Source organism: Dipteris shenzhenensis, chromosome 27 (assembly GCF_047967505.1).
Source record: "Dipteris shenzhenensis isolate YYH24624 ecotype China chromosome 27, Dip_SZ_1.0, whole genome shotgun sequence".
Classification (NCBI taxonomy): Eukaryota; Viridiplantae; Streptophyta; class Polypodiopsida; order Gleicheniales; family Dipteridaceae; genus Dipteris; species Dipteris shenzhenensis.
Window position 1 is genome coordinate 10961081 of NC_141622.1, and position 26203 is coordinate 10987283.

Below are 26203 nucleotides of genomic sequence, written 5' to 3' on the forward strand. Positions count from 1 at the left end.
GAAGGAGCCGCACGAGAAGACCTCTTGGGTCTTTTTCTCTTCCTTGGGCAATCTCTAGCAAAGTGCCCAAGGGTCCTGCAAATCCTGCACTGATCCTGTCTACCTGCAATCTCGATTCTCTGTCAAAAGAGAGAGCCATCTGGACACTGAATCATGATGTGGTCATCTTTGATGTTAGGGTCAGAGACAATGACCCTAACTCGAGGCACCCCATCCGCTCTGACTGCCTCTTCCGAGGAAGAAGGCATGCCAGGAAGGGGGGGAATCTCAGTGACCACTCCGAAAGTGGCTCCGATAGTAGCAAGAAGTCGATGGTAATCCTGAGGAAGACCAGGAAACCTAATGGACAGTGATATAACCTGACTGTCCTCCTCGACCGGATCGAAGCCCAAGGTGTAGCAAAAGAAAAATCCTCCTCGAACCCAAAGCCAGGGGATTAGCTTTGAGAACAAGGGCTGTGGACTTGTGGGAGTTGAAAATCACTTGGAAGAATCCACGTCCCAAAAGTAGAATATCCCTGAGGTGTGGGGCGAGATCTCCTAGTAAGGCCGCCAGCATCCAGTCTCTAGCCTGTGATCTGGAAGGATGTGACCCAAAGATGCGGGTGAAAAGTGATGTGGAGCCCTCTAATTCCACATCTTTCTTGAGCTGCTGTAACTCGTCTTCTGAAAAAATGACGGTTCTCGCGGCAGGTGGAAGTGGACGGAGATTGGCTGAATGGGGATCCATTTGCCAATCGAAGTGAAAAGGCCAATTCCAACACTGTTAAAGCTCCATCCATGAAACTACTGCCCAGGACGCCCTGAAACGGGCGTAGGAGAGAGGAGAAAAGGAGAGGGTAGGAGAGAGGGGGAGGGACAGAGAGGAGAAGCGGAGGGGAGCTGAGATAGGATAGAAGGGAGAGGGCTGACGGGGAAGGAGAGGGTAGGCGACGGAGAGGAAAAGAGGGGGGGGGATATGAGGGAGGGAGGGGGCGGGTTAGGAGGGAGGAAGGGGGCTGAAGGCGGGGAGAGAGAAGGTGGGTGGGGAGGTGGTGGGATAGGAAGGGAGGGGGCGGGGTGGTTAGAGGAAGGGTGGGGGAACGGGCGGGGGAGGGAGGAGGCGGGAGAGGGGAGGGAGAAGGGGGGGAAAGAGGGGCCGGGGGGAGAAAGGGGGGGGCGGGGGAGGAGAAGGGTGCGGGGGGGGTAGAGGGGGGGGGGGAGAGGGAGGGTGGTGGAGGGGGAAGGGGAGGGAAGGGGCGGGGGAGGAGGAGGGGGCGGGGCGCAGCGGGAGAGGGAGGGCGGGGGAGAAAGGGGACGGGGAAGGGAGGGGGCGGGGGGCAGCGGGTGGGGGAGAGGGGGCGGGGGAGGGAGGGCAGCGGGTGGGGAGAGTGAGGGCGAGGAGGGAGAGGGAGGGGGCAGGAGGGCTGGCAGGGGGGGAGAGGGAGAGTGGGGAGGAGGAAGGGAGGGAGGAGGGAGAAAGGGCTGGCGAAGGGGAGGGAGAGGAGGAGAAGCAAGGGGAGGGAGAGGGTGGGCAGCGAGGGTGAGGGGGAGGGAAAGAGAGGGAGAGGGGGCTGGCTGAGAGAGGGAGAGGGGGGGGGGGCAGCAGCTCACGGGGAGAGGAGCAGCTCCAAGCTGTGTTTCTTTCTCTGTGATTTCACTTTTGAGTGTATTGAGTTCAAACTCCAACTGTCAAGATTTCTAGTGTATAGAGTATAGTGTATTTTTTATGGGTATGACGATGTGGCATTCCATTCCTATTCCCTAGTTTTTCTTGTTTCCATTCCCTAGGGGGGCGGCCTTCTTGTGGCGTGCATGTACAATAAGTTAGACTTGTAGTTTAGGAACCGGTTGAGGGCGTCGTTCTCCACACCATCAACATTAGTGGCTTTAGTGAGGTCCACTGGTATAGATATCCCAATCCTATTTTGGCCATGGATAAACCATGGCAGCTTTGTTTGTATAGTGGCTGCCTCCTTTAGTATTTGCCATAGGATCCAGGAGAGCGTAGATGGATTGATGTAGAGTCCCCTTTAAGTACCCTTGTTCTTTCAACTATATGGTTAGGAATTCTAGGTGGTCATAGATTAGGAATTTATAGTGGTCACCTACTCAAAGAACACACTACATCAGACTCACTGCCCGGAGCTGCTGCTCCTCCCCGCTCCCTTGCTGCACCCTCTCCCTCAGCCCGTCCCTCCCTCTCTCCCTTGCCCTCAGCCCCTCCCTCTCCCTCAGCCGCTCCCTCCCTTCCCCTCCTTCCCTTCAGCCCGCCCCCTTCCAGCCCGCTTCCTCTCCTCCCCCTCTCAGCCTGCTCCCCCGCCCCCTCCCTGCCTGCTCCCCTGCTCCCTCCCTGCCTCTCCGCCCCCTCCTTGCCTGCTCCCCCGCCCCCTCTCTGCCTCTCCGCCCCCTCCCTGCCTCTCAGCCCGCCCTGCTCCCCCGCCCCCTCCCTGCCTCTCCGCCCCCTCCCTGCCTACTCCCCCGCCCCCCCTCTCCGCCCCCTCCCTGCCTCTCCACCCCCTCTCTGCCTCTCAGCCCCGCTCCCTCCTCTCCCTCTCCTCCCCCTTCCCTTCACTCTCCGCTCCCTCTCCTCCCCCTCTCAGCCTGCCCCTCGTCCCCTCCCTGCCCCTCCCTGCCCCTCTCCCTCTCCTTTCTCTCCCTCTCCTCTCCCTCTCAGCCCGCCCCGTCCCTGCCCCTCAGCCCGCCCCCTTCCTGCCTCTCCTTCCCCTCCCTTTCCTCTTTCTAGCCTGCCCCCTCCCTCCCTCTCAACCTGCCCCCCTCCCCTTCAGCCTCTCCCTCCTCACCTCCTTTCCCTTTTTTCTTCCTCCCTTTCTCCCGTAGCTTTTTTTGGAGCGGAAGGAGCCTCCAAATTGTTAGAGTCGGCCTCCTCACCTCGATTGGCGATGGATACTCCGTCAGCCAATCCTACTCCACCTCCACCGGCCGCGAAAACTATTACCTTTTCTAAAGACGAGTTGCAGCAGCTCAAGAAGGATGTAGAGATTGAATGTTGTACCACGTTGCTAGCACGCATCTTCAGGTCTCACCCCTCCAAATCCCAAGCCAGAGACTGGATGCTTGCGGCTCTCCCCCCAGACCTCACTCCACGATTGTTAGATGTTCGTCTTCTGGGACGAGGTTTTTTCCAGGTTGTTTTTGACACTCCAGAGGCTGCGAGCATTGTGCTCAAGGCTGAGTTTTTACACTTGTTACACAGGAAGATCTTCTTTGAAGCCTTTCATATTGGTTTCGACCCAGTGGAGGCAGATAAGGAAATCTTTTCGCTCTTCATCAGATTCCTCGGGCTTCCCCAGGTTTACCATCGACTTCTTTCTGTTATTGGGGAGCATTTTGGCGCAGTTGCTGAGATCCCACCTCCCTAGGTTGCCATTGACTGCAGCAGAGGCAACCAAGGCTGCTGGGGTTCCTAGAGTTAGGGTCCTCTGTAAGGATCCTAACCTCAAGATGGATCATGTTATGATCCAGCGCCTAGATGGTTCCTTTTTTCGCCAAAGAGTAGAGATTTCAGGCAAACAGGACCAGTGCAGGATTTGCAAGACCATTGGACACTTTGCCAGGGATTGCCCCAGGAAGAAGAAAAGGCCCAAGAAGCCCTTTGGTACAGCTACTGCCCCATGGCCTCGACAGGAGGGACAGGGGGATGGTATAGGTCCAGCACTTGCTCCTCGGCCTCAATAGAGGGGTGGTACAGGTCCAGCACCTGCTCCTCAACCTTCGCATGGCGGTCCTCCTCAGGATGGTGGTGGTACAGGTCCAGCACCTGCTCCTCGGCCTCGACAGGGGGGTGGTACAAGTCCATCACCTGCTCCTCGACCCCCACCTACCTCAGGGGCACGCGATGCTCTCCAGTGGGTTCTGGCACGTGTGCAGATCCCTCCTTCAGTTCACGAGGGTACATTAGTGGACTCTGCTTCACCTCGAGCTGTCCCTCCAGTCTCACCTCGCACAGTCCGAGACGCTGAAGCTTCGACCTCCTCCCCGGTTGCAGCTTCTTCCCTAGATCCAACAGTGCCAGACGCTCTTCTTGAGGCAGTAGAGGTCTCCGTGGCTGGGGAAACACAGGATAGAGAGCAGTCCTCATTTCCTCCCTTGGATAGGGGGAAGGGGATGGTTTACACTATTGATCCTCTTCCCTCAGAAGGGATCCTTCGCACTCTGGTGTCTGGCTTGCTTCACACGAACTCGTTTTCAGCCCTGGCAGATGGTTCAGATTTCCCAGAGGAGGAGTTTGTGCCCGCTACTTTTGGGGAGCCAGTGATTGGGTTTCCTGTTGACAGGGCTTCTTCTTCAGGTGGTAGGGTTCTTTCCCCTGTTGATTTTTCGCCACTTGGTTCCATCCCTCCCTCCTCGAGCAGGAGGTCTTCCCCTGTTGAGGGGTTTGTTTCCACCACTAGGTCGGGTAAGGTGTTCCACTCTACATCCTATCGTCAATGAGGATTATTAGTTGGAACATACAGGGCCTAGGTGGCGTCCCACATCGCACCCGTAGACAACTGATCCGAGATCAGCTTCATCCAGGTGTTACTGGGGGTTCCATTGATATCTTATTTATTCAAGAGCACAAGCTGGATTCTAGAGATTGTGCCAAGTCAGGCAAGTTGTTTTCTAGCCATACTTTTTGGTCGCCTGCCTTGGGCAACCGGGGGGGCACTTCTATTTCAGTTTCGCAGTCGGTTCTCCCCTTAGTTGTTGGACACAGAGTCATTATTCCCTCTAGAGCTCAGTGGATTATTCTTTTGATTGGAGGGTGTAAGGTTGGTTTCCTTAACCTATATGCCTCCAACATTAGAGGGGAACGTGTCCTTATGTGGAAGACTTTGCTCTCCTAGGCCCCCATTGTGGATTCTTGGGTGATTGGAGCTGACTTTAACATAGTCGAGTTACCGTCAGACAAAAAAGGGGGTAGAGAAGGCGGACTTCACTCTTTGGAGAGAGCAGCTTGGGATGCCTTCCTTTTTCACTTCTGTGGGATAGATACTTGGTGTGATGATGCCTTTCTTATTCAGCCACAATCCCTTCTATTCTCTTGGTCGAACAGGAGGCAGCAGATGCCTATTCATGCACACATTGACAGATTCTATGTAGATGACTGGGCACTAGACAGAGGTGGATCGGTATGCATTGCTGCTGGGGTTTCCACTTCAGACCACTTTCCTGTTGTGCTGGCTATCTCAGAACCTCACTTGAGAGGCCGGTCTGCCAGCATCAGGATTCCAGATGCCTTTTACACAGAGGAGGACCTTACAGAGGCAGCCCTGCAGATATGGGTTGCTCAGGTCCAGGGTGGGCAGCCATATCCTTCACATGTAGCCGCTGCCCTTTCTGGTATTAGCGACTTCTACCGCTCAGTTGCTTGTATTAGGAGATGAGATATTCTCAGACGTGAGATTGGTGTTCGCCAGCAGTTTGGTAGCTTTGCAGAGGGAAGAGCAGAAACGGCCTTCAGATGCTTGGATTCAGGAGCGCCTTGCTGAAGCAAGGGCTCATCAGTAGTTATTGCTTGATCAGAGAGCAAAGTATGCCTTTCATGCACGGGAGTCCTTTTGGATTCAGATGGGTGGTAGAGTCAATAAATACTTTTTCTATGCTCTTGGCCCTAGACATAGTAGAGAGAGTGTATCCCAGCTTATTGACTCACATGGGGTTTTACAGACAGAGCCTGATGATGTCTTACGCATAGCTTCAGATTTCTATGCCACCCTTCTTACTACTGATCCTGAGACACATGATAGAGAGGATGCTAGACAGGCTATTTGGCAAAGCACGCGTATGCATGTTCTACTCGATGCACCTTTCACCAACACAGAGTTCAGGACTGCACTTTCAGCCCTTCACAAGGGCAAGTGCCTAGGTTCGGATGGCCTCACCCCGTCTTTTTTCATTGCATTTTGGGATATGATTGGAGACTATATTACTTCAGCCCTGCAAGCCATTTGGGACTCTGGCGAGATGCCTAGGTGGCTTACAGAGGGTCTCATCCACCTTATCTCAAAAGGAGATTGCAGAAATTTAGTGTCCCAGTGGAGGCCTATCACACTTCTGGGGACTTGTTACAAGATTCTGGCCAAGGCTATCAGCCTTCGATTGCAGCCACTTTTCCTTGATCTTATTCATGACACTCAGACGGGATTTGTGCATGGCAGAAGCATTTTTTATAACATTTTTTCTTTCTAAGAAGCTTCAGAGTGGGCCATGTAGAGTGGCCAGAATCTTGCCATTCTAGTCTTGGATTTTGATAAAGCTTATGACAGAGTAGATTGGGGTTTTTTGGAGGGCACCCTTCTACGCTTTGGCTTCACTCATGCTTGGATCAGAGGTGTTTCCTCTTTGTACAGATCAGCCCATAGCCAGGTACTTAATGATGGGGTAAGGGGTGAGAGATTTCAGATTTCGAGATCAGTCCGTCAAGGATGCCACCTTGCTCCTTTCCTTTTTTTGTTCATGGCCGAAGCTATGAGTATCTATGTTAGATCTCAAGCTGACATCTTTGGGCTGAGACTTCCCATCAGAAGGGAAGAGGAGCTACTTGACAATGAGCTGGCAGATGACACAGCAATTTACTTGGATGCCACTCCACTGACGCTCACTTCTTTCAGGACAGCATTGGATTTATTTTGCTTGGCAGCAGGGGCGCAGATAAATTGGCATAAATGCAATGGCTTTTGGATCAGTGATGAGGACACTCCAGTTTGGGGGCTTGATTTAGGATTCACTTGGGTTCAGAGGGGTGAGCCTATCAGGTATTTGGGCTGCCAGGTCGGCTTGGATATCTCTACCACGCAGCAGTTTGCTCCCGTTTTGGAGAGCATCAGAAGGAAACTTCTTTTTTGGAGCTCAGCCAAGCTGGATCTTGCCTCTAGAGTTGTGGTGGTCAACCAGGTCCTCTTGGCCACGGCCTGGTTTATTTGTTCATGCTGGTGCCGTTCTAGGGACTGCATCATTCAGCTCAGAAGACTGATCAGAAACTTTCTCTAGAGTGGGCTTAATGCCACAGCAGATGCCTCAGCCAGGGTGGCTTGGGAGGCCCTCATCCTCCCTACACACGAAGGGGGTCTCAATATTATTGATCCAGATTTACAGTGGAGAGCTTTACCTTCTTTTTTTTTTTTTTTTTCAAGAAAAAGACTTCTATTAAGTAAGAGAAAAAACCCGCGAGAGCAAGCTCAAAGCGGAATACATCATGAAATCATAAGGATAAATAAAAAACCCCCTCAGGGTGAGGTGGAAAACAACTAGGGCTGAGGCTGAAAGTGCCACCTCAAACCTGTAGTAGTTTCAGAGAAGAAAGGAGAATCCTTCCATTCCCTGAAGAAAGAAGCCCTCCTAGCTGAGGCTGCACGGGAGTCTCCCTACATACCTGTCCATACGACCATCAAAGTATGTACGATGTCTGTCCAGATACTAGCCAATGTGTGCGAGGGATGAACCTGAGTACCCTCCAAAGCCTCTGTGCATCTGGCTCTCCAGATATGCCAGGATGCTATGCTCGCTAGAATCTCCCAAGAAGTATCCACAGAGGCATGTACAGCTGTAAAAGGAAGGTGTGGTACCACATCCAACGAACAGGACTCAATCCGATGACGTCGAACCGAAATGGCCCGAGAGGAGTCAACTCTCTCATAGAAAACCTGAGGTCCTGTAAGAGAAAGCCAAGCCACTGAGCCCCATGTCATAAAAAATGGGGAATGGGCAAAGTGACTGAAAATCCTGGCTACCCCCATCCAAATCATCCTCGCCTGTCTGCAATCCCATAAGCAATGTTGAATAGAATCCGGAGCAGAAAGGCATCGAGGGCATGTAGGGTCGGCTCCGAACCTGGACCTCCAAAGGTTCACTGCAATCCCTCCATGAATAGAAAGCCAAAAGAAGATAGTGATCTTTCTATTCCTGTGGGATTTCCAGAGTCTCCTCTAGAAGCACCTCTGCAGGTCCGCAGTAATATCAAAAGTCTCCCAATGAGGAACTCTAGAAGGTCTCCAACCTCTACTACTGAGCTGATGTCTCCTGGCATTACTAACCGTGTAACGAAAGAAGGGGATGCCCTTCTCTCGATGCCCTGCGTCGATCCACTCCCACTCTCCGGGGTCCCACTGCAAATACCTGATGGGAACTCCCCCATAGAGCCAGAGCCTCCAATACCCAGTGGAGAGTAGCCGGGGGTCTGGGTCTAGGAACCACTTAGAATCTGATCCCTGCATCAAAAGACCTACAACCCTGATAGGCTGAAAAGCAGACTCAAGCAAGATGTCCTCTGTGGACCTGAGCAATCTGCCACCATCCTGGACACTAAAAATTAAAGCATCCTCCTATGCATCTCGAAAGGCCAAAACCTGAAGCGGAACCCCGCCTCTCGAAAAAGTACCTGCCCAAGTGGAGGAAGTGAGTGGCATATCATCTGTGTCTACCCAAACCTCTGGAAGGGCTGCCTCAATCTGCAAGATCCTCCCTGCACTCCCTCTGAGATGTCCTGTCAACCTTGATTTGGTCTCCTCTGGAAGCCTGCGGAAAGCTTTCCCCAACAACTAAGGGGAGAACCGCGACTGCGAAACTGAAATAGAAGTGCCCCCCCTGGTGCCCAAGGCAGGCAACCAAAAAGTATGGCCAGAAAGCAACTTGCGTGACTTGGCACAATCTCTAGAATCCAGTTTGTGCTCCTGAATAAATAAGATATCAATGGAACCCCCAGTAACACCTGGATGAAGCTGATCCCGGATCAGCTATCTACGACAGCGATGTGGGATGCTACCTAGGCCCTGTATGTTCCAACTAATAATCCTCATCGACGGGAGGATGTAGAGTGGAACACCTTACCCGACCTAGTGGCAGAAACAAACCCCTCAACAGGAGAAGACCTCCTTCTCGAGGAGCGAGGAATGGAACCAAGTGGCGAAAAATCAACAGGGGAAAGAACCCTACCACCTGAAGAAGAAGCCCTGCCAACAGGAAACCCAATCACTGGCTCACCAAAAGTAGAGGGCACAAACTCCTTTTCAGGGAAATCTGAAGCATTTGCCAGGGCTGAAAATGAGTTCCTGTGAATCAAGCCAAACACCGGAGTGCGAAGGATCCCTTCTGAGGGAAGATGATCAATAGTGTAAACCATCCCCTTCCCCCCATTCAAGGGAGGAAGTGAGGATTGCTCTCGATCCTATGTTTGCCCAGCCACGGAGACCTCTACTGCCGCAAGGAGAGTGTCTGGCAGGCTGGTTCTAGGGGAGAAGCTACAACCGGGGAGGAGGTCGAAGCTGAAGTGTCTCGGACTTTGCGAGGTGAGACTAGAGGGACAGCCCGAGGTGAAGTAGAGTCCACTAGTGTATCCTCGTGAATTGAAGGAGGGATCTGCACACGAACCGAAACCCACTGGTATGCGTCGGGTGCCCTTGAAATAGAAGGTCGTGAGGCACTTGAGGTAGAAGGTGGTGGTATCAAAGGAGTGCTCAGTGGAGGAGCACTCTGGCGAGTAGGACCTGTACCACCGTCCTAAGGAGGACTACCATGTGGAGGTCGAGGAGCAGGTGATGGACCTGTACGACCTCTTGTCGAGGCCGAGGAGCAGGTGCTGGACCTATATCACCACCATCCTGAGGAGGACCGCCATGTGGAGGTCGAGGAGCACCCCCTGTCGAGACCGAGGAGCAGGTGTTGGACCTGTACCACCCCCTGTCGAAGGCGAGGAGCAAGTGTTGGACTTGTACCACCCCCCTATCAAGGCCGTGGGACAGTAGCTGTACCAGAGGGCTTCTTAGGCCATTTCTTCTTCCTGGGGAAATCCCTGGCAAAGTGTCCAATGGTCCTACATATCCTGCACTGCTCCTGCCTCCCTATAATCTCTACTCTTTGGCGAAAAAAGGAACCATCCGGGCGCTGGATCATAACATGATCCATCGTGAGGTTAGGATCCTTACAGAGGACCCTAACTCTAGGTACCCCATCAGCCTTGGTTGCGTCTGCTGCAGTCAATGGCAACCCAGGGAGGGGTGGGATCTTAGCAACCGCGCCAAAATGCTCCCCAATAACAGAAAGAAGTCGATGGTAAACTTGGGGAAGCCCGGGAAACCTGATGAAGAGCGAAAAAATTTCCTTATCTGCCTCCACTAGGTCGAAACCAATATCAAAGGCGTCAAAGAAGATCTTCCCGTGTCCGAGGTGTAAAAACTCAGCTTTGAGCACAGTGCTCGCAGCCTCTGGAGTGTCAAAAACAACTTGGAAAAACCCTCATCCCAGAAGACGAACGTCTAACAATCGTGGAGTGAGGTCTAGGGGGGGAGCCGCAAGCATCCAATCTCTAGCTTGGGATCTGGAAGAGTGACACCCGAAGATGCGTGCGACCAGTGGTAGAGCATTCAATCTCTACGTCCTTCTTGAGCTGCTGCAACTCGTCTTTAGAAAAAGTAATAGTTTTCGCAGCCGGTGGAGGTGGAGTAGGATTGGCTGACGGAATATCCGTCGCCAATCGAGGTGAGGAGGACATTTTTGAGGCTCCTTTCGCTCCCAAAAAACGCTGCAAGAGGAAGAGGGGGGAGACAGGAAGAAGGAAAAAAATGCCGGAGGTAGGGAGCGGGGTAGAGGGAGGGCTAAGGCAGAAGCGGGGGGAGGGAGCAGGGTAGAGTGAACGAAGGAGCAAGGAAGGGGAAGCGGGCTGAAAGGGGAGGGGGCAGCGGAGAGGATAGAAGGAGGTAGAGGAGAGGGATATAGAGGCGGGGGGTAGAGGCGGGGGTAGGGAGCGGGTAAAGGGGAGGGGTGTAGAGGTGGAGGGAAGGGTAGAGGCGGGGGAAGGGTAGATGTCATGTGCACAGATTGGTATCTGACGTGTACTGGGTACACAAGACTAGCTCAGGTAGCCTGGGGAGGCTTAGAGCAAGGCACGCTTGATTCTCGGGTTGAGTGGCAAGGGTACGAAACATTTATAGGTCTTCGCTATTTTTGGCGCTAGGGCCCAAGTCTATAAAAGGGGCCCAGGGGGTTCAGTTCTCAGTGTGCCGATGGGAGCAAGTTTCGTTCCCAGGTGCTAGGTCTGTTCTTGGATTGAGTCGCGGACGCGCACCTGCATCTTAGCGTAGCCCAAGGCCCAGTGGCAGATCCCAAGCTTCATAGCGCCACCAGGTGCTAGGTCTGTTCTTGGATTGAGTCGCGGACGCGCACCTGCATCTTAGCGTAGCCCAAGGCCCAGTGGCAGATCCCAAGCTTCATAGCGCCACCTGGTGGTATGGGACACCAGGCTAGTTTGGATCTGATTGGGAGTTCGTGCCAGTAGCTCAGCTCGTGGCTTGGAGGGGACATCTCCTGATTCGGGATCACATTCCGTAGATGTCATGGTTGGGTGGTGAGCAGCCTGCTCAGTTTCTCACGTTGGGCGTGTTTGGTTTTGCAGATCAGAGGTTTCAGGAGCGTTGGGATGTGTCAGTTGGTATCAGAGCCAGCTCCTGAGGTAGGAATTTCTGATGTGAATATTTTGGACGATTTCTTCCTCCAAGTATGCCCTAAAATTCGAAATTTGGTGCTACAAATTCTGGTTGGTTTATGGGTTATCTGGGGTGGTCAGGATGTAGGGAAAAGGTAGAAAGAGAGAGTGTGTTTCGAATTTGCTGAAGGGCTTAGGTGAGAGAGGGATGAGCGTCGCTGGGAGAGAGCGAAGGTGCAAGTAGGAGAGGCGATAGAGGAGCTGAGTGGCAGGCGTGCAGATTGTGGCTGGTCAGAGCGGCGTGGGGGTAGAGAACGCAGAGGCGTGAGGTTGTGTGGTGCACCATGGCTGGAAGGAGTTTCGGCCAGGGCAGGGTGATGCGCAAGGGGCTGGAACAGGGTGCGGCTACTCTGTGGGAGGTGATGCTTTTTTTGAAAAAGCACCACCCTCCAAAGTTGGGAGGGTGAGCTTTTCTGGGAAGCAGGGCTTCCTAGATTAGCCGCCCTATTCCCTATATAGCTTGGCAAGGTCTCAAGCTCAGCCATAGCTTTGTGTGAGAAGCCCACCTTGCCCATCGTCGTTGATTGCGCCATCAGGATTCCGTACACCCACGTCAGGCTGCCGTACAACCCGTGCCAGCTGTCGTACACTTGCGTTAGCAACCGTACGGATTGCGTCAACATCCGTACAGATCGCGTCAGCAACCGTACGGACTGCGTCAGCATCCATACAGATTGCGTCAGCGATCGTACAGTCCACGTCAGCATCCGTACTGTTTGCGTCAACAGTACGGCCAGCAGGAGGATTTCGTACTGTACGGATTACTGCAGATCTCCGTACACTGCAGCCTACATCGAATTCAGCAAGAGGAAGACTCTGGGTTTATTGCGCCCGCTGTTTGCCAGTTTCCAGCATCTTCTTTCGTCAGCATCTCTTGGGACGGTTTTTCTCTGCTCCACTCTCCTTTTAGCTTCGATTCCCTCGGTTATTTCTTAGTTTATATTCGTTCAAATCAGATTTCAGATATGTCTAATCCTGCAAATCCCGAGTTCACCATGGGAGATAAGGATTTGGATTACACTCTTGTGGGAGAGGAAGACCAGGGTCTTTATGACGATCTAATTACGAAGAAGGCCTTCAGTGAATTCACCACTGCTCTGGATGGAAAATTCGAGTAGGTTAATGCGAATCAAACAGGGTTGACACAGCAACTCCAAGGGATTCAGGCGACTCTCACCCTTCTGGCTAGCACTGTGCAGGCACTCACGCATGTGGATGCCATGGCTTCAGTGCTAGGCCCGAACATAACTCCATACCCTTTTTCGGGAGATCAAAAGTCTCGAACTAAGAAGGTTGTTGACACTTGGTTACACAAGTGGCAGGTACACTTCCAGTTCCACCCGTACCCAGATGAAAAGAAAATACAGCTTGCAGCAGGCTTCATGTCAGGAAAGGCGTTGCTATGGTGGAAGGAACTCCAACCTAAGCCGGATACATGGATAGATTTCGAAGGGGTCTTTAGGAAAGAGTTCCTGAAGAAGGAGGACGATTATGATATCGTTGGCAAGCTTAAAGCCCTCGATATGTCAAAGCTAAACTTGTCATTTGAAGTTTATCTTCAAAGGTTTCGAGATCTGCAGACCAGGGCCACAAAGATGGATCTAGTGACCTTGTTAGGTTTCTTTGTGGATGGTTTGCTAGATTCATACAAGTTGCAAATCAAGAACAACAAATGCACAACGTTGCAAGAGGCCATGAATTACGCGCGTATTTATGATGATACCATGGCCGGTGCAAAGGCAACTACAGTTTCCGACACGAGTGGAAAGAACAAACGCAAGTTCTTTCAGCCTACGACTGGTACCGGGGAGACGAAGTCTACGGACAACGCCTCCAAGAAAAACTTGACTCAGGCAAAGAATGGCCGAGCCCGTTTCCTTCGCACATTGAAGCTAAAGAAGGAGGGCTGTTGCTTCTATTGCAAGGAGCGGGGCCACACCAAGAATGAATGTCCAAAGCGCAAGAATCAAAAGTTAGTGCTTGGACCGAAGCTCCAGGCGGGTCCAGGTACCAAAGCCAAGGGAGCGAACCAAGTTTCGATGACAGGTATTTCAGTAAATGTCATTACCTGCCCACTTTCTTGTAATTGCACTTTCAATACTTCGTTGTTTGGTTCCCATGATCTTTTCCGAGTTTATGGAGAAGTTATGGACAAACTAGTTCACATTCTCTTTGATCCGGGCAGCTCTCACAACTTTGTTAATTACAAATTTGTGCAGAAGATGGGGCTGTCCACAGTACCTAGCGATCACACCTATGAGGTGCAGCTTCCAGCTGGGAAGCAGTTTTGGGATCGCAAGGTTGAAGCGCTTCCTATCCGGATTCAAGCTTACACAGGGGCTCTTACGTGTTATGTTATGCACCTGGAGCATGTAGAATTGTTAATCGGAATAGAGTGGTTTAAAACCCACAATATTCAGATTGGATGGACGGAGCATACACTTTCTTTTGTAGATAAGGACACCCAATTTTGTATTCAGTGTGATAAAATTCCCTCTTCTCAGGGACCTATCGTATCTGCGATGCAGCTTCGGAATATATTAAACACTTCTCATTATGATGTCTATCAATGTGTTTTGATTCCGCTTTCTTCATTTGTTGTCTCTGTAATTAACAAGAATGATTTAAGTGTGTTTGAACACCGTGAATTGAGAATGTTGTTAGATAGTTTTACGGATGTATTCCCTGCCCAACTGCCGGAAGGTTTACCTCCAGAACGGGCAGTAGATCATCGCATAGACTTAGTCCCAGGGGCTCAACCTATTAGTGTACCACCTATAGGATGAGCCAGCTAGAGGAGGATGAGTTAGCTACCCGCTATATACGCCCAAGTAAATCACCTTGGGGTGCACCTGTCCTCTTAAGAAAGAAGAAAGACTCTACATGGAGAATGTGTATAGATTATAAACGATTAAATAAAGTGACAATTAAGAATCGATACCCTCTACCACGTTCCGATGATCTGATAGACCGTTTGGCCGGAGCGAAGTATTTATGCTAAACGGTCAAACGGTCTATCAGATCATCGGAACGGATTTCACTAAGATTGATTTGCGGACGGGTTATCACCAAATCCGTATCTATGCTAAACACATAGATAGAACCGCATTCCGAACTAGGTATGGTCACTACGAGTTTCTTGTATTACCTTTTGGTTTGACCAATGCTCCTGCTACTTTTCAGCAGATGATGAATGATTTGTTTAGGGATTTTCTGGGCAAATTTGTTGTAGCGTTCTTAGATGACATCTTGGTCTATAGTCGAACGCTTGAGGATCACATAGGACACCTCCGGATTGTCTTAGTTATTCTAAGACAGCATAAGCTCTATGCCAAGATGAGTAAATGTGACTTCTTTATGAAGGAGATCATTTACTTAGGACACAAGATTTCTTCTGAAGGTATTAGCATTGATCTGGATCGTATCCAGAAGGTTTTAGAATGGCCTATCCCTCAAACTATGAAACAACTTCGTTCTTTCCTAGGATTTACGGTATTTCTACGGAAGTCTGTGCGTGATTATTCACATATCACGGCACCCCTGACAAACATATTGAAAGGTCGCGGACGCAGGTCTACCTAGCCGATCTCTTGGAATGATGCATTGAACAAGGCTTGAAACCTTGAAGTTTTCTATCAAGGAAGCACCCGTTCTTGCATTACCCGATCCTACCCGGCCTTATGTTTTAGAGGCCGATGCAAGTGATTATGCGATTGGGGCAGCCCTATTCCAAGAGGGCAGACCTGTAGCTTTCGAGAGTAAGAAGCTAGACGACACCCAATATCGTTGGCCCACACTCGAGAAGGAACTTTATGCTGTAGTGTATGCTCTTAAGGTTTGGAGACACTACTTGTATGGTTCAAAGTTCCTTGTATTGACTGATCATCAGTCAATTAAGTATGTGTGTGATGGTTCCGAATTGAGGGGACGGAAAGCTAGATGGGCAGAATTAATGCAAGATTTTGATTTTGAAATATGTTATCGTAAGGGTTCGTTGAATAGTGTGGCGGATGCCTTAAGTCGAGTTAAGTTTGTAAATGCTCTGTCATTTATGGAAATATCCTCAGACCTTTTTCAATCCTTGAGAGGGCTATACGCAACTGATAGTCATTTCAGTTCTTATTGGCAGAGAGTCCAGGATGGGAGCTCCATGGTTGACCAGGACTCAGGGATTGTGCCACCTACGATACAGGCGGCAGGAGGTCAGTGGATGATTAGGAACGGCTTGCTGTTCCGGAATGAAAAGATTTGTGTGCCAGATGTTCTGGACCTTAAATCCAAGATACTATGGGAGTGTCATGATGCTCCTAGTGCTGGACATCCAGGTATACATCGGACTCTGTCTCTTGTGAAGCATACCTTTTATTGGCCTAAGATGCGTGCATTTATTGAGAACTATGTAGTAGGTTGCCAGGTTTGTCAGGTTACTAAGGCAGAACGCCTTAGAAGTGCAGGCTTATTACAGCCATTACAGATTCCAGGTAATAAATGGGAAAGTATTTCCATGGATTTTATTACTGGTTTGCCTCGTACGCGCAAGGGTCATGACTCCATTTGGGTCATAGTCGACCATTTGACAAAAATGGCTAGATTCATACCTACTAGAACAACTATTTCAGCTGTTCAGCTGGCTCACGAGTTTGTGGACCACTTGTTTAAGCTGTATGGTTTGCCATTTGACATAGTTAGTGACAGGGACTCAAAGTTTACAAGTAACTTTTGGACACTTGTTTTTGAGAAGTTAGAAACTCAGGCTAAGTCAGAAGCTGAGCTGCTGCTCCTCCCCATTCCCCTGCTGCTCCCCCTCCCTCAGCCCGTCCCTCCCTCTCTCCCCTCAGCTTGTCCCTCGCCCCCTCCCTGCTGCTCCGCCCCCTCCCCCTGCCTGCTGCTCCGCCCCCTCCCCCTGCCTGTCCCTCGTCCCCTCCCCCTGCCTTTCCGCCCCCTCCCCCTGCTTGCCCTTCGCCTCCCCCCTGCTGTTCCGCCCCCTCCCTGCCTGCTCTCCCGCCCCCTCTCTTCCTCTCAGCCCTCTCCCTACCTCTCAGCCTGCTCCCCCCCGCCTCCTCCCTGCTTCTCCGCCCCCTCCGCCCCCCCCTCTCCTCCCCTTCCCTTCTCTCCTTCCTCTCCCTCTCCCTCTCCTTCTCCACACCCTCTCAGCCCTCCCCTCCAGCGCCCCCTCCCTCCCTCTCAGCTTGCCCCTTTCCCCTCTCAACCCCTCTCCTCCTTCCCTCCCCTTCCCCCCTGCTTCCTCCTTGCCTCCTTTCCCCTCCTTCTGCCCCCTTTTCTCCCGCAGCTTTTTTGGAACGGAAGGAGCCTTTAATTTGTTAGAGTCGGCCTTCTCACCTTGATTGGCGATGGATACCCCGTCAGCCAATCCTACTCCACCTCCACCGGCCGTGAAAACTATCACTTTCTCTAAAGACGAGTTGCAGCAGCTCAAGAAGGATGTAGAGATTGAATGCTCTACCACGTTGCTAGCACGCATCTTCGGGTCTCACCCCTCCAGATCCCAAGCCAGAGACTGGATGCTTGCGGCTCTCCCCCCAGACCTCACTCCAGGTTTTTTCCAGGTTGTTTTTGACACTCCAGAGGCTGCGAGCACTGTGCTCAAGGCTGAGTTTTTACACCTGGGACACAAGAAGATCTTCTTTGAAGCCTTTCACATTGGTTTCGACCCAGTAGAGGCAGATAAGAAAATCTTCTCGCTCTTCATCAGGTTCCCCGGGCTTCCCCAGGTTTACCATCGACTTCTTTCTGTTATTGGGGAGCATTTTGGCGCAGTTGCTGAGATCCCACCCCTCCCTGGGTTGCCATTGACTGTAGCAGAGGCAACCAAGGCTGATGGGGTTCCTAGAGTTAGGGTCCTTTGCAAGGATCCTAACCTCAAGATGGATCACGTTATGATCCAGCGCCCGGATGGTTCCTTTTTTCGCCAGAGAGTGGAGATTTCAGGCAGGCAGGACCAGTGCAGGATTTGCAGGACCTCAGGACACTTTGCCAGGGAGTGCCCAAGGAAGAAGAAAAGGCCCAAGAAGCCCTCTGGTACAGCTACCGCCCCTCGACCTCGACAGAGGGGTGGTACAGGTCCAGCTCCTGCTCCTCGTTCTTCGCTTGGCGGTCCTCCTCAGTTAGGTGGTGGTACAGGTCCAGCACCTATTCCTCGGCCTCGACAGGGGGGTGGTACAGGTCCGTCACCTGCTCCTCGACCCCCACCTCCCTCAGGCACACGCGACGCTCTACAGTGGGTTCCAGTACGTGTGCAAGTCCCTCCTTCAGTTCACGAGGGTACCTTAGTAGACTCTGCTTCACCTCGAGCTGTCCCTCCTGTCTCACCTTGCACAGTCCGAGACGCTGAAGCTTCGACCTCCTTCCCAGTTGCAGCTTCTTCCTTAGATCCAGCAGTGCCAGATGCTCCTCTTGAGGCAGGAGAGATCTCCGCGGCTGGGCAGACACAGGATAGAGAGCATTCCTCACTTCCTCCCTTGGATAGGGGGAAGGGGATAGCTTACACTATTGATCCTCTTCCCTCACAAGGGATCCTTCGCACTCCGGTGTCTGGCTTGCTCCACAGGAACTCGTTTTCAGCCTTGGCAGAGAGTTCAGATTTCCCAGAGGAGGAGTTTGTGCCCGCTACTTTTGGGGAGCCAGTGGTTGGGTTTCCTATTGACAGGGCTTCTTCTTCAGGTGCCAGGATTCTTTCCCCTGTTGATTTTCCACCACTTGGTTCCCTCCCTCCCTCCCTCCTCAAGCAGGAGGTCTTCCCCTGTTGAGGGGTTCGTTTCCGCCACTGGGTCGGGTAAGGTGTTCCACTCTACATCCTCCCGTCGATGAGGATTATCAGTTGGAACATACAGGGCCTACGTGGCGTCCCACATCGCCGCCGTAGACAGCTGATCCGGGATCAGCTTCATCCAGGTGTTACTGGGGGTTCCATTGATATATTATTTATTCAAGAGCACAAGCTGGATTATAGAGATTGTGCCAAGTCAGGCAAGTTGCTTTCTGGCCATACTTTTTGGTCGCCTGCCTTGGGCACCAGGGGAGGCACTTCTATTTCAGTTTTGCAGTCAGTTCTCCCCTTAGTTGTTGGGCACGGAGTCATTATCCCCTCTAGAGCTCAGTGGATTATTCTTTTGATTGGAGGGCGTAAGGTTGGCTTCCTTAACCTATATGCCTCCAACATTAGAGGGGAACGTGTCCTTATGTGGAAGACTTTGCTCTCCTGGGCCCCCATTGTGGATTCATGGGTGATTGGAGGTGACTTTAACATGGTCGAGTTACCGTCAAACAAAAAAGGGGGTAGAGAAGGCGGACTTCACTCTTTGGAGAGAGCAGCTTGGGATGCCTTCCTTTTCCATTTCTGTGGCAGAGATACTTGGTGTGATGATGCCTTTCTTATTCAGCCACAGTCCCTCCTGTTCTCTTGGTCGAACAGGAGGCAACAGATGCCTATTCATGCACGCATTGACAGATTTTATGTAGATGACTGGGCACTAGACAGAGGTGGATCGGTATGCATTGCTGCGGGGGTTTACACTTCAGACCACTTCCCTATTGTGCTGGCTATCTCAGAGCCTCACTTGAGAGGCCGGTCTGCCAGCATCAGGATTCCAGATGCCTTTTACACAGAGGAGGACCTTACAGAGGCAGCCCTACAGATATGGTTTGCTCATGTCCAGGGTGGGCAGCCACATCCATCACATGTAGCCGCTGCCCTTTCTGGTATTAGCAACTTTTACTGCTCAGTTGCTTGTACCAGGAGACGAGATATTCTCAGACGTGAGATTGGTGTTCGCCAGTAGTTGGCAGCTTTGCAGAGGGAAGAGCAGAAACGGCCTTCAGATGCTTGGATTCAGGAGCGCCTTGCTGCAGCAAGGGCTCATCTGCAGTTATTGCTTGATCAGAGAGAGAGTATGCCTTTCATGCATGGGAGTCCTTCTGGATTCAGATGGGTGGTAGAGTCAATAAACACTTTTTCTCTACTCTTGGCCCTAGACATAGTAGAGAGAGTGTATCCCAGCTTATTGACTCACATGGGGTTTTACAGACAGAGCCTGATGACGTCTTACGCATAGCTTCAGATTTCTATGCCACCCTCCTTACTGCTGATCCTGAGACACACGATAGAGAGGATGCTAGACAGGCTATTTGGCAGAGTATCCCTGTGTTGGTGAATCCGGATATGCATATTCTACTCAACGCACCTTTCACCAACACAGAGTTCAGGACAGCACTTTCAGCCCTTCACAAGGGCAAGTGCCCAGGTTTAGATGGCCTCACCCCGTCTTTTTTCATTGCATTTTGGGATATGATTGGAGACTATATTACTTCAGCCATGCAGGCCATTTGGGACTCTGGCGAGATGCCTGGGTCGCTTACAGAGGGTCTCATCCACCTTATCCCAAAAGGAGGTAGCAGAAATTTATTGTCCCAGTGGAGGCCTATCACACTTCTGGGGACTTGTTACAAGATTCTGGCCAAGGCTATTAGCCTCCGATTGCAGCCACTTCTCCTTGATCTTATTCATGACACTCAGACGGGTTTTGTGCATGGCAGAAGTATTTTTTATAACATTTTTTCTTTCTGGGAAGCTTCAGAGTGGGCCATGCAGAGTGGCCAGAATCTTGCCATTCTACTATTGGATTTTGAAAAAGCTTATGACAGAGTAGATTGGAGTTTTTTGGAGGGCACCCTTCTACGCTTTGGATTCACTAATGTTTGGATCAGAGGTGTTTCCTCTTTGTACAGATCAGCCCATAGCCAGGTACTTATTGGTGGGGTAAGGGGTGAGAGATTTCAGATTTCGAGATCAGTCCGTCAGGGATGCCCCCTTTCTCCTTTCCTTTTTTTTGTTCGTGGCCGAAGCTATGAGTATCTATGTTAGATCTCAAGCTGACATCTTTGGGCTGAGACTTCCCATCAGAAGAGAAGAGGAGCTACTTTTGACAGTGAGTTGGCTGACGACACAGCGATTTATTTGGATGCCTCTCCACAAACGCTCACTTCTTTCAGGACAGCATTGGATTTATTTTGCTTGGCGGCAGGGGCGCATATAAATTGGCATAAATCCAATGGCTTTTGGATCAGTCATGAGGACACTCTAGTTTAGGGGCTTGACATAGGGTTCACTTGGGTTCAGAGGGGTGTGCCTATCAGGTATTTGGGCTGCCAGGTCGGCTTGGGTATTTCTACCACGCAAGCAGTTTGCTCCCGTGTTGGAGAGCATCAGAAGGAAGCTTCTCTTTTGGAGCTCAGCCAAGCTGGATCTTGCCTCTAGAGTTGTGGTGGTCAACCAGGTCCTCTTGGCCACAGCCCGGTTTATATGTTCATGTTGGTGCCGTTCTAGGGACTGCATCATTCAGCTCAGAAGACCGATTAGGAACTTTCTCTCGAGTGGGCTTGATGGCACAGCAGATGCCTTAGCCAAGGTGGCTTGGGAGACCCTCATCCTCCCTACACAGGATGGGGGTCTCAATATTATTGATCCAGATTTACAGTGCAGAGCTTTACTTTGCAAGATGGTGGTGCGAGGACTTATGCCAGGACAGGAACCGTGGAAGGACTTTCTTATCAGCAGCATACAGAGGTGCACACCTTCCTCAGGAGGAGACTGGATGACAAATTTCAGGTGACAAATTTCCCATCATTGTGTGGTGGAAGTAAGAATGGAGGGCTTCTGGCCTGAGTGTACCATAGAAGAGCTTCCTTGAAGTCACCCTCAGCCTGCGCTCGTTTGCCCTTCTCGAGCCATGAGACGGCATAATCTACCCTCCGACTAAATGCATCGCTGGCTTCTTTCTCCCGTTGTGAGAGCCGTTCGTATCGCTGTATGGAAGCTGGAGGAGAGACACGCTTGATCTCGCCGTCTGTGAGTGTAGCAAGAGCGGGGCATGGAGGGCTATGAGAAATGAGGAAGGCGAAACAGAAGGGCAAAGTCCAGAGAGCCACATTGACGGATTGGCTGGGAGGAGGGCGAGGGCGACTGGGAAGGATCTTCACCACAGCACACCTCAGGTCACCTTCGTCCCCTCTCATGGTTGCCATTCTGAAAGCTTGGGCCAGTTTCAGAAGCTCTCTTCGGAGGATTCCTCCTTCCTCCCGGGAAGAGATTGATAGGCAGCCCATCATGTGGAACGACAGTATTTTAGATGATCTTGGCAGGCCACTGGGTGCCTCACTCTACATGCAGTGGGCCAGGTGGGAGAGGGGACCTGCTTCTTCTTTGGGATCTTGGAAAGCTTTCCGTAGGCTTCCAGAGGAAACCAAGTCAAGGTTGACAGGACATCTCAGAGGGAGTGCAGGGAGGATCTTGCAGATTGAGGCAGCCCTTCCAGAGGCTTGGATAGACACAGATGATATGCCACTCACTTCCTCCACTTGGGCAGGTACTTTCTCGAGAGGCGGGGTTCCGCTTCAGGTCTTAGCTTTCCGAGATGCACAGGAGGATGCTTTAATTTTTAGTGTCCAGGATGGTGGCAGATTGCTCAGGTCCACAGAGGACATCTTGCTTGAGTCTGCTTTTCAGCCTATCAGGGTTGTAGGTCTTTTGATGCAGGGATCAGATTCAGAGTGGTTCTTAGACCCTGACCCCCAGCTACTCTCCACTGGGTCTTGGAGGCTCTGGCTCTATGGAGGAGTTCCCATCAGGTATTTACAGTGGGACCCCAGAGAGTGGGAGTGGATTGTCGCGGGGCATCGAGAGAAGAGCATTCCCTTCTTTCGTTACACGGTCAGTAATGCCAGGAGATTTCAGCTCAGTAGTAGAGGTTGGAGACCCTCCAGAGTTCCTCATTGGGAGACTTTTGGTATTACTGCGGATCAGCAGAGGTACTTCTGAAGGAGGCTCTGGAAATCCCACAGGAATAGAAAGATCACTATCTTCTTTTGGCTTTCTATCCATGAAGGGATTGCAGTGAACCTTTGGAGGTCCAGATTCGGAGCCAACCCTACTTGCCCTCGTTGCCTTTCTGCTTCGGAGTCTATTCAGCATTGCTTATGGGATTGCAGACAGGCGAGATTGATTTGGATGGGGATAGCCAGGATCTTCAGTCACTTTGCCCATTCCCCACTTTTTATGACTTGGGGCTCGGTGGCTTGGCTTTCTCTTACAGGACCTCAGGTTTTCTTTGAGGGAGTTGACTCCTCTCGGGCCATTTCGGTTCGACGTCATCGGGTTGAGTTCTGTTCGTTGGATGTGGTACCACACCGTCCTTTTACAGTTGTACATGCCTCTGTGGATACTTCTTGGGAGATTCTAGCGAGCATAGCAGCCTGGCATATCTGGAGAGCCAGATGCACAGAGGCTATGGAGGGTACTCAGGTTCATCCCTCGCACACATTGGCTAGTATCTGGACAGACATCGTACACACTCTGATGGCCGTATGGACGGGTATGCAGGGGGACTCCCGTGCAGCCTCAGCTAGGAGGGCTTCTTTCTTCAGGGAATGGAAGGATTATCCTTTCTTCTCTGAATCTACTACAGGGTTGAGATGGCACTTTCAGCCTCAGCCTTGGCTTCTTTCCACCTCACTCTGAGGGGTTTTTTTATTTATCCTCATGATTTCATGATGTATTCCGCTTTGAGCTTGCTCTCGCGGGTTTTTGTTCTTACTTAATAGAAGTCTTTTTCATGGAAAAAAAAAAAGAAGTTAGAAACTACTCTAAGTATGAGTTCCTCAGATCATGCACAATCCGATGGCAGTACAGAGAAGGTTAACCAATTGGTTGAAGATATGCTTCGGGCATATGTATCTAAGAGACAGCCTTCATGGAAAGATTATCTACCTATGATAGAATTTGCTTATAACAATGCAAAGCATTCGAGTACTGGTTACAGTCCTTTTATGCTTATGTATGGGTTTCAACCTAAGTCACCAGTTATGGTTGGATTAAAAGGAATTCAAAATGATGCTGCTAAGAACTTGCTAGACATGCAGGAAATGTTGCAGTTTGCCAAGGAGTCTATTAGAAGTGCCCAAGATCGGGACAGATTTTATGCTAATAGACATCGTTCACCTAGAGAGTTCTCTGAAGGAACGATGGTATATTTGCGAATTCCCAAGGAATCCAAGAGCCTAAGTACTGGTTTGGTTCCGAAATTATCCCTTCACTGTGGTCCATTCAAGGTCATTAAAAGAATTGGACCAGTTGCATATCGACTAGAATTGCCTCCTGATGTTAAAGTCCATCCAGTCTTTCATGTTAGTAGACTGAAAGAAGTCTTGGGTGCGGATGATCAACTTTTTCTCCTCACGAGATAATAGAAGTTACAGATTTGACTTTTATTCCACACGAACCTGAGTGTATTCTTGAATTTCGTGACAGACAGATTCGGAATCGATCTATCACGGAATACAAGATCAAGTGGAAGGATTGTGTTGAGGAGGATGCAACATGGGAGACATTACAAAACCTCCAGAGAACATTTCCGAGTTTTCTAGCGAACTCAGGAGTGAGTTCTTAGAGGAGGGGAGTATGTCATGTGCACGGATTGGTATCTGACGTGTACTGGGTACACAAGACTAGCTCAGGTAGCCTGGGGAGGCTTAGAGCAAGGCACGCTTGATTCTCGGGTTGAGTGGCAAGGGTACGAACCATTTATAGGTCTTCGCTATTTTTGGCGCTGGGGCCCAAGTCTATAAAAGGGGCCCAGGGGGTTCAGTTCTCAGTGTGCCAATGGGAGCAAGTTTCGTTCCCAAGTGCTAGGTCTGTTCTTGGATTGAGTCGCGGACGCGCGCCTGCATCTTAGCGTAGCCCAAGGCCCAGTGGCAGATCCCAGGCTTCATAGCGCCACCTGGTAGTATGGGACACCAGGCTGGTTTGGATCTGATTGGGAGTTCGTGCCAGTAGCTCAGCTCGTGGCTCAGAGGGGACATCTCCTGATTCGGGATCACATTCCATAGATGTCATGGTTGGGTGGTGAGCAGCCTGCTCAGTTTCTCAAGTTGTGCGTGTTTGGTTTTGCAGATCAGAGGTTTCGGGAGCGCTGGGATGTGTCAGTAGAGGCGGGGGGAAGGGGTAGAGGCAGTAGAAGGGTAGGGGGAGGGTAGAGGCAGGGGGAAGGGGTAGAGGTGGAAGAAGCGTAGGGGGAGGGAAGAGGCGGGGGGAAGGGTAGAGACGGGGGAGCGGGGAGCGGGGTAGAGGGAGCAAGGGAGTAGGGAAGAGGGAGCGGGGGAGCAAGGTAGAGGGAGCGGGGGAGCAGGGCAGGGAGGAGCGGCGGGCTGAGAGGGGAGGGGGTGGGCTGAGAGGGAGAGGAGGGGAAGGGGCAGCGGGCTCAGAGGTGAGGGGGCGGGCTGAGAGGGAGAGAAGGGGGAGGAAGGGAGAGGCTGAGGGCGGGGGAGGGGGAGCGGCTGAGGGAGGGGCTGAAGGAGAGGGGGCAGCAAGGGAGCAGGGAGGAGCAGCAGCGAGAGTGATCTTCCAGTATTTTTCTGGGCAGTTCTCTCCTAGTGTGTTCTTTGAGTAGGCTGAGAGGGAGAGGAGGGGAAAAGGCAGCGGACTGAGAGGTGAGGGGGCAGGCTGAGAGGGAGAGAAGGGGGAGGAAGGGAGAGCTGAGGGTGGGGGAGGGGGAGCGGCTGAGGCTGAGGGAGGGGCTGAGGGAGGGGCTGAAGGAGACGGGGCAGCAAGGGAGCGGGGAGGAGCAGCAGCGAGAGTGATCTTCCAGTATTTCTCTGGGCAGTTCTCTCCTAGCGTGTTCTTTTTTTTTTTTTTTCAAGAAAAAGACTTCTATTAAGTAAGAGAAAAAACCCGCGAGAGGAAGCTCAAAGCGGAATACATCATGAAATCACAAAGATGAATAAAAAACCCCCTCAGAGTGAGGTGGAAAACAACCAAGGCTGAGGCTGAAAGTGCCACCTCAACCCTGTAGTAGTCTTAGTGAAAAAAGGAGAATCCTTCCATTCCCTGAAGAAAGAAGCCCTCCTAGCTGAGGCTGCATGGGAGTCTCCTTGCATACCCGTCCATACGGCCATCAAAGTACGTACGGTGTCTGTCCAGATACTAGCCAATGTGTGCGAGGGATGAACCTGAGTACCCTCCAAAGCCTCTATGCATCTGGCTCTCCGGATATGCCAGGAAGCTATGCTCACTAGAATCTCCCAAGAAGTATCCACAGAGGCATGTACAGCTGTAAAAGGAAGGTGTGGTACCACATCCAACGAACAGGACTCAATCCGATGACGTCAAACCGCAATGGCCCGAGAGGAGTCAACTCTCTCATAGAAAACCTGAGGTCCTATAAGAGAAAGCCAAGCCACTGAGCCCCATGTCATAAAAAATGGGGAGTGGGCAAAGTGACTGAAAATCCTGGCTACCCCGATCCAAATCATCCTTGCCTGTCTGCAATCCCATAAGCAATGCTGAAAAGTCTCCGAAGCAGAAAGGCATCGAGGGCAAGTAGGGTCGGCTCCGAACCTGGACCTCCAAAGGTTCACTGCAATCCCACCATGGATAGAAAGCCAAAAGAAGATAGTGATCTTTCTATTCCTGCGGGATTTCTAGAGTCTCCTCCAGAAGCACCTCTGCAGATCCGCAGTGATATCAAAAGTCTCCCAATGAGGAACTCTGGAAGGTCTCCAACCTCTACTACTGAGCTGATATCTCCTGGCATTACTGACCGTGTAACGAAAGAAGGGGATGCTCTTCTCTCGATGCCCTGCGTCAATCCACTCCCACTCTCCGGGGTCCCACTGCAAATACCTGATGGGAACTCCCCCATAGAGCCAGAGCCTCCAAGACCCGGTGGAGAGT

The 26203-nt window shown here is 51.3% G+C and overlaps 1 protein-coding gene across 3 annotated transcripts in view; it reads left to right on the forward strand.

Annotated features, from left to right (window-relative positions):
• Window positions 1-26203, forward strand: part of LOC147883849 (mitochondrial dicarboxylate/tricarboxylate transporter DTC-like) — a 103385-nt gene that overhangs the window by 4973 nt on the left and 72209 nt on the right. The window lies entirely within an intron of this gene.